Source organism: Pteropus medius, unplaced genomic scaffold (assembly GCF_902729225.1).
Source record: "Pteropus medius unplaced genomic scaffold, Ma_sr-lr_union100, whole genome shotgun sequence".
NCBI lineage: Eukaryota > Metazoa > Chordata > Mammalia > Chiroptera > Pteropodidae > Pteropus > Pteropus medius.
In genome coordinates this window covers 17,634,388-17,642,784 of record NW_024340849.1, presented here as the reverse complement: position 1 = coordinate 17,642,784, position 8,397 = coordinate 17,634,388, and positions in this window count along the sequence as shown.

Sequence of the window (8,397 nt, the reverse complement as noted above, 5' to 3'; positions counted from 1 at the left end):
CTAAATTTGTGATAATCTGTTATATAGCACCACTAGCAAACTCAGACATACACCATCGAGCTGAATTCAGTGTGTTTGTCCAGATTTATTCTTTACCCTTCTTTGTGCTGCTCTGTGCCCCAAAGCTTACCCTTCTTTGTGCTGCTCTGTGCCCCAAAGCTTCTACATCACTGAGTTCTCCTACCTTCTAGTCCTGGTTGGGCGTGGCCAATGGGAGGTACACACAGGAAATTGGAAGGCAGAGGAAAGTGAATCTGGGCTATTTCTTTCCTCTACTACTACCCTGTTGGACTTCTGTTGGCTGTTGCACTCCTTCAGCTGAAGACCACAGCTCTTGTCAGATGGTTCTACTACACAGCTACCTGTTCCAAGTTCTAATAAGTGCTTTTTTATTCCCCTGCCCTGTTAAGCCGGGGTGTAGTGATAGTAGTGGTGGTAGTTAACTGCTCTCTGCTGTTGCTAGCCTAGGGCACTGCACTGTTCTGTGCTATTTTCTCCATACCCTGGCCTCATCTCATTCAATAGTCTATTTATTAAACACTCCTAAGATTACCCAGCCTGAAAGGGCCATCTGCTTCCCCACAGGATGCTGACTAATACAGACCTCATTAGTTTCCCCTCTGCCTCAGTGCCTTGATACATGCTGGTGCCTTTGCCAGGAAAACCCCTTTTCCAATTTGTGCTCTCTTCCTGTATTAATCTTCAGATTCTTAAATAGCACTTCCTCAAGTAAGTCTTTCTTTCCCCCAAAGTCAAGTATTGCACAACCTCATAATACTTTGCAGCTATACTCCGTATCACATCACAATTATAGCTTCATAGTTTTTATGAGTTTATGTGATTATTGTTTATCATTCCATCTAGAGCTGCATTATCCTATATGGTAGCCACTAGCGACATATGGTTGTTGAGCACTTAGAATGTGGTAAACTTAACCGACTAATTCAATGTTAAATTTTATTTAATTTCAATTAATTTAAATTTAAGAACTAATAATGTTAGCAGAAAACTTTTAAGTATGTTTGGAACAGCTTGGACATGTGACTCATCAACTGTACAATTTATGAAATCTAAATACAGATAAAATATTTCTGATGAAAATTTAGTCTGAAAAGAAATGAGCTGTAAGTATAAAATATACACTGGATTTCAAAGACTTAATACAAAACATGTAAACTATGTCATTAATAATTTTAAAATATTGATTACATGTTGAAGTGATGTTTTAGAGCTATTGAGTTAGATAATATATAGTATTAGAATCAATTGCACCTGTTTCCTTTTATCTTTTATGAGCATGGCTACTAGAAAATTTAGAATTACGTAGGTGGCTCACATTGCAGATTTTCTTGGTAAGTTCTTCAATCTAGAGAACAAGGTTCAAGAGGGCAGTTTTCTCATCCTTGTGTTTCTCAGCACATTGATTGATGCTTCTTAGTAGATCTTCTACAAATATTTAATACATGAGTGAATGAATGGAAAAGCATGTACTCCCACATTGCAGAGTAGCCTCAGGGAACTTGTCACCTAGAGTATCAGATTTCTACTCTGCATCACTGTATATCAAAGTTTGAGGGGCAACAATGATAAAACATAAATTTAATGAGGTTCCAGTATGTTTTTATCTCCTGGAAGTTAAGATGCCTACAGCCTGGTAAGTATAGTAGCAATGTATCTTAGCAACAAAAAACTGGGTTTTATCTGGTGATGGAGTAGGGTGTGTGCTGGTGGCAGTGGAGTAGACTCTGCTGTACTTGGCAAGAAGCAGGCTTCTAGGTGGTTTTGAGAGAAGAAAGTGAGAGGTAGCTGTGCCCAAAAGTCTCCTGGCACTCATATGTAAGGATAAATTAGGGCTGCTCCCTGCTAGCAGTGTTCCCTTCCCTACAATGCCCATGTTTCCTTTTTGCGATTCTCCGCTCCTTTTCCCCAACAAGGTCATCCTGGGCATCTTACTCTGGTTTCACTCCACCTAATCCCATAGGGTATCCCACCCAAGTCCCTGCATCCAATTGGAGAGGCTTATTTTTGTAGACAGTAGACCCCTGCTTCCCAACATGGACCCTTCAAAAGACAGCTTGGTTGGAGTGACAAATAGATCATTTGATTTTTGTTGGAAGGAAGACAACCGTGTTAATAAGACCTCTGCATTGCAGGTCACACACCTCCATCTTTTCGGCCTCAAATACCTCTTTTCAACTTGCAAAATGGCATCTTCCCAGAGAACTTACCTCTCATTCTCCATTGACCTTCTCTTTGAAAAGAAATGCATATAGACACAGGCAAGGCAGGGCCTTCATGTCTCTATGATTAAGGTCCCTCAAATGTTCACTCTGCCTGTCTGACTAGTAATGCTGTAAGGTCTGAGTCATGGGAAGGCTCATAGGGGGACTTCCTTTGCTGGCCCTGCCCTGCCGCTCTGCCCATCTCTTTGCACTTTCCACAGATCTCACACAAGCCAAATCCAGGTGCTTATTTTCATTCATTCCATCTTTACACTTTCTTTAGAGCAATGACCCACTTAAATGAAAGGGAAACACAAATCCCCAAGGAAATTTGCTGACAGCTGTTTCCTTGGTAGAATTAGGTTGGGTATGTGTCTGAGAGAAGCTTATGAGCTCTAAGAATCATTATGGCTGGGGGGCAGAGGTGGAAAAAAAGAGACAGAAGATTTTTAAAAAGTGTCAGATGACAAGTGTTCCTGGGGAAGTTATTGGAGGCTGATGATAGAGGGTTGAGTAAAAAGTAGTTTCTCAAGGGCAGACCTAAGCTGGTATTTCGATATTCTGTTTTGTCTCCTCCCTCAGTGTCTTGTTCAGAAGCTCTACTCCTAAGGTCACAGGTCTAACATTAAGGTCTAGATGGAGCAGAGAAAGCCAAACCATTTTTAGAGATAAAACGCACTTGTGGCAGGCAGTAAATGACAGTATGGTTTGGAAGATAGTTTAAGGACAAAAGATGACAGGTATAGCTTCAAACCAAGAGCCTGGAAACTTGAATTTTTTCTTGAATTTTCCAGGAACTGTCTGTGTACTTTAAGCAAGTCGTTTTGACCCCTGTAAGCCTCACATATCTGCAGGATGTGTAGTTTAGACTAGATGATGGCTAAGGTGCCTTTTAGCTTTTAAATTTCTTGAAACATATAAAATAATTTACTTATTGGCTAAGATAGCTAAAGATACTATTATTTAGTAAAGTTGTTAACAACTACTCAGACTGAATTATGTTTCACCCTTTCCCTTTTTCTGATGGAGGTATTTTGTAGGTTGGCCAAAAGTTAGGGCACAGAAAAGATCAAAGACCCAAAAAGCCCCCAAATGGACAATTGGCCTCTGAGTCACAGACTACCGATGGGCTGTGGAGTGTAGAGCCCTTTTGGCATTCTCTGGTATGAGTCACAGTCCTCACCATCCCAGGCATCCAATCACATCCTTTCCTTCCCTTATCTGTTTGTCTGGTATGTGGGAGGACCAACCACCTCCATGACTAACAGCCCGGAAACTCCTGGCTGAGCCCTAATGTGTACTTTGCATGCTGTCTTCATTCAAATGCAATGGTGTGAATGCAGTGGGCACTGAATAATGTCCGATGCTAAATTTCACAATAAACCATTTGTTGTTTATTAGGGGAACTGTCAAAACTAGGTATAGCAGATAAAAGTACTCTTAGGTCAGTTTAGAAGCTTAAACTTACAGTGTTATAGAATTTTAGAGTTAAGTGAGACTGGAATCTATGTGATCTAATACTAACACTTTAGAGAGGAAGTGAAGATGAAATTACTTGCCCAAAGCTACAAGTTAATTAGTGCAAAATCAGGACTCTAAAACACCACTAGATTCTCAGGTTTATGGCCTTTCTACTGTACAATATTGCTTATGTAAAAACCTGAGCCCATTTTAAATATAATTAATTAATTTTAAATGTGCAGTGCATGGCACTATAAAATTTAAAAGACACAAAGGGTTTACAGTGAAAATTTAGTCTTCTATCTGTTACTATCTCTAACCACTTAGTATTTTCCTTCTTTGATCAATCTGGACTTTATTTTAGTATAAGGGATGAGGTAGGGATCCAACTTTATTTTCTTTCAGATGGTTATCCAGTTATTTTACTAGCTGCTAAGGTATGTTTTGCTGATTTGTGCCTCTCTTTTGGAATTTTTATGATTATGCTTGCTTTTTCTCCCTCCTATATGAACTTGAGAGTCAGCTTGCATATTAAAAAATTATATTGGTTTTTAAAAATGGAATTGTGTTAAATCGGTAGATTAATTTAGGGAGATTTGACAGTGTTATGAAGTCTGCTATAGAGCTTCAGGACATCCTTTCCTCCTGGATAAAAAGAAACATGATAGGAGATAGTACCCTTTCCTCCTTTTGATGTGATTCTGTGAGGGTGTGGTTGTCACACCTTCAAACACCACAGCTGACCTCACACCTTAAACTAAAATATATTCTGGCCACTCTGGCCTCCTTGCTGTTTTTTCAGTTCAGCCGGCAGATTCTCTCTGTTCAGAACACTCCCCTGACCCAGGCGTCTGCATAGCTTGCTCCCTCACTTCCTTCAGGTATTTATTTGCACAAATGTCACCATCTCATTGAGTCCACCCTGACAGCTCTATTTAAAATTGCTATTGCCTCCTCTCCCAGCTCCTGATTTTCCTTATCTTGTTCTACTTTATTTTCCACACCACTTACTGCCTCTAACACAATAGGACATTTACTTATTATTCAATTGCTTATTATTATGCTTATTATTTATTGTCTGTCTCCACCAATAAATGTAAGCCTCAAGAGGGCAGAGATTTCTGTTTATTTTGTTCACTGTCATGTCCCAAGTGCCTAGAACTGTGCCTAGCATATAGTTAGTATTCAATAAATATTTGCTTAATTGAGTAAAAGTAAAGAAAGTATTTCTCTAGTAAGAGATTTTATTAAGAGCAGACATTATGTTTTTATCAAATATCAAATATATTTTCAGCATCCATGGAAATAATCACATGACTATTTTCTCTTTTCATTCCCAGACATGGCAAATGACATATTAAATTTCCTAGTAGTGAAATATTCATACATTCCTGGAATAAAGCTGGCTTAGTCATGGTGTATTAACCTTTTCTGAGTTGCTTGACTTTGTTTACATCTATTATATTTAGGTTTTTGAATTGATACTAAAAGTGAGATTGATTTGAAGTTTTGTCATGACATTTTTGTTTGGCTTTGTTATCACGTCATGCTAGTTTCAAGAAATAATTTAGAATTTCCTCACCCACTTTTTTTTAATTGCCCTAGAATGGTCCAAGTGGTATCGACTTTATACTTTCTTTGAAGTATAATTACTTATGCATTCTCATGATTGTAATCTCTGGGTCCTCAAATTTTTTATTTTGTTATTCTTAGTATTTTTTAAATGTAGTTATATTGTTTTTCATTAACACAGTCAAAATTAAGCTGGAGTTAATTATCTCAGGAAATTATCAAGAACAAATCATCTTACACCGTACATTCTTTTTAATCAAGTTTCAATTAACTTGAGAGTTCATATAACATTGTTGCGACTCCCCTCCCTTCCTTCTTTCCTCCTTCCTTCCCTCTTTCCCTCCCTCCCTCACTTCCTCCCTCCCTCTCTCTTTTCCTTCCTTCCTTCCTTTCTTCCTTCCTTCCCTCCTTTCTTCTTTCCTTTGAATTAATCAAATTTTTGCTGCAGTTTGTTTTATTTTTTTGCCTTGGCATATTAGAAAAACAAAGCCAACTCTTAACTATGCATTTTTCTTCTTGTGTGCTCATGCATTCTTAAAGCCATGAATACCTTGTTTTCTAGATGATGAAACAGATGCCCAGGAAGTTCAGTGTCCTGTCCACTTTCATTCTCATCAGAGAGTCAGAATTAGATCTCAGATCTCCAGTGCCCTTTGCATTACACCACCGCTTTTTTCCTGGGTTTGCATATGTGTGCACGTGTGTGTGTGTATGTGTGTGTGTGTTCTGCTCTTCCTTCCAAGCCTTCTCTCTTCCACAAAGAAATGTTAAATACCAAGTATAAATACCAAGTCACTGTTTAAGGTGCTAGGAGATATGAAGATGAATAAGGTAGTCTTTGTGTTTTAGAAATTTACCATCAGTAAGGGACTCAGACAAGTAAACAGATAATTATAGTATTTCACGGAGATGACGCATATAAAATATAAACAGAAATCATAAGGGTGGGCATCACTAAATGTAACTGGGTGGTTAGGAAAAGCTTGACAGAGTCTTGGACTTGGCCTGAGAAGGAAGACTACTCAAGTTTGCCATTCCTTGAACTCAAATGTTCTATCAAGAACCATGCATATCTAAACATATTTTCATTCTAGGGGAGTTACTTATGCCTAGAGAGCCCTTTGGTTAGAGGCCCTATGTTCTCTGTACTACAATCTTCATAGCTCTTCCTTTCTGGTGATAAATACTGGGCCCCAAAGCACTTTGGAGTTCTCGGTTCCATCTTAAATGGCTTTTACTCTCAGATGCTCCAGATAGAATCATCCCTTTGGCAATGTTCAAAGAGTCTAGCAGTTCTAGGGAGGTAGAAATTTATTCTTGAGAAGGTGAAGGTTGGTGTTTTCTTTTATGCTGAACACAAGAGTCCTCTGGCAGTTGATCAAATGCTGTTCACTTAGTGATTGAGGTTAACACTATCGATTTATTTATCCCAAGTAATTTCTCATTTTACTTATTTTTATCATAATTCCTAAACTGGTTCTTTTATTTAACACATGGTGAGTGCCTGCTGTGTGCTTATCTCTGGATAAAGCATTGTGGGCGTACAAAGAATTAGAAAACATGCTCCCTGCATTGTCTTATTCCTGACTCTGCCAAAAGAGTTTTTAGTCTAGTCGGGAAGATAAGACAAATGGAAATCAAAGATAAACAAGAAAGTAAGTCACTGTATGATATGTCTCAAATGGATGATATAGACAATTATTTCTTTTGAGCGTAGGAGAGAGAGTGATTACTATAGGCTACACCAGTTCTTATTTGCCCTAGATTTGCCTATCTTCAAGCCTTTGATGGTTAAGTTAATGCGTCATGTTGGCTAAGCTGTGATACACAATTGTTTGGTCAAACACCAGTTTATATGTTGCTGTTAAGATGTTTTCTAGATGTGATTAGTACTGAAACCAGTAGTCTTTGAGTAAAGCAGATCATCCTTCATAAGGTGGATGAGTCTTGTCCAATCAGTTGAAGGCCTTAAGAGAAAAAAAAAAAAAAACCGAGTTCCCCGAGTGGGAAGAAATCCTTCCTCCAGACTGCCTTTGGACTCAAGACTGCCACATCAACTCTTCCCTGGGTCTCTAATCTGCTGGCCTGGTCTGCAAATTTCGAACTTGTCAGCCCCCTGCAAGCACATGAGCCAATTCCTTAAAATGAATCCATCTGTCTTTATACATGCATCCTATTGAGTTTGTTTGTCTGGAGAGCCCTGACTAATACAAAGCCCAAAGATTCTCATCCTTTTCCAACGTGCTCCCTAAGGTGAGAAGACCTGACATCATAGATGTTTCCATTGAAATGCAAAGTCATTCATTTCTTTATTCTTTCAAGAAAAATTTTATTAACTATCTATTAGTATGGCAGATTAAGAGCATAAGCTTTAAACCCACCCTATCTAGCTTTTTTTAAATACTTGGACCCTAAGTTTTCTCATCTGTAAAATGGTGATAATAATGGTACTGTTGCAGAAAAATTGCAAAAATCAGACCGACGAGAAACCAAGCAGCACTCGGAGAGTTGGAGAACTCAGGTTTATTATGCCAGCAGCCCCAGAGGAGCTAGGCTCTGAAGATATGGGGCCTGGAGCTCAGTTGCAGCATTGCTTATATAGACCTATTTGGCTTGGGCTGATTGGTTAATTTGTTCTCAGACCGTTACAAAGTGCAGGAGTTGCTATGGTTGCAGATAGTTACATAGTGTTACAAAGCACAGGAGTTGCTAGGGGGTCCGAGCAATTATGTTTGCTGCTTAGACAGACCAAGCCAAGGGACGATTAGTTTTTAGTTACTTTTGAGTATGGCCTATGCAGCAAGCATATCTACAGAAGCAGAACAAAGAGCTGATTAGCTATTTTGAATGCAATTCCTCTTCAGTACCTCCTTTTTATGGTTGTTTTGAAGAATAATTGAGTTAATAAAAATATGCTAAGTGCTTTGAACATTTCCTGGCATGCTGTAAGCATTAAATACATGTTAGCTATCTTTATTGTGACTGTGTAGTAGGGATACTGTGCCTGGCTTTGTGAGACAATGATAAGTATTATACAGAGTTAGCCCCTAAATTGCTTATGGTCTACTGGGGGAGTCAGAGAAATAAATGTACGGTTTCAATAGAGTGTGCTAGAAGAGTGTGATGGAGATGTGTGCAGTGC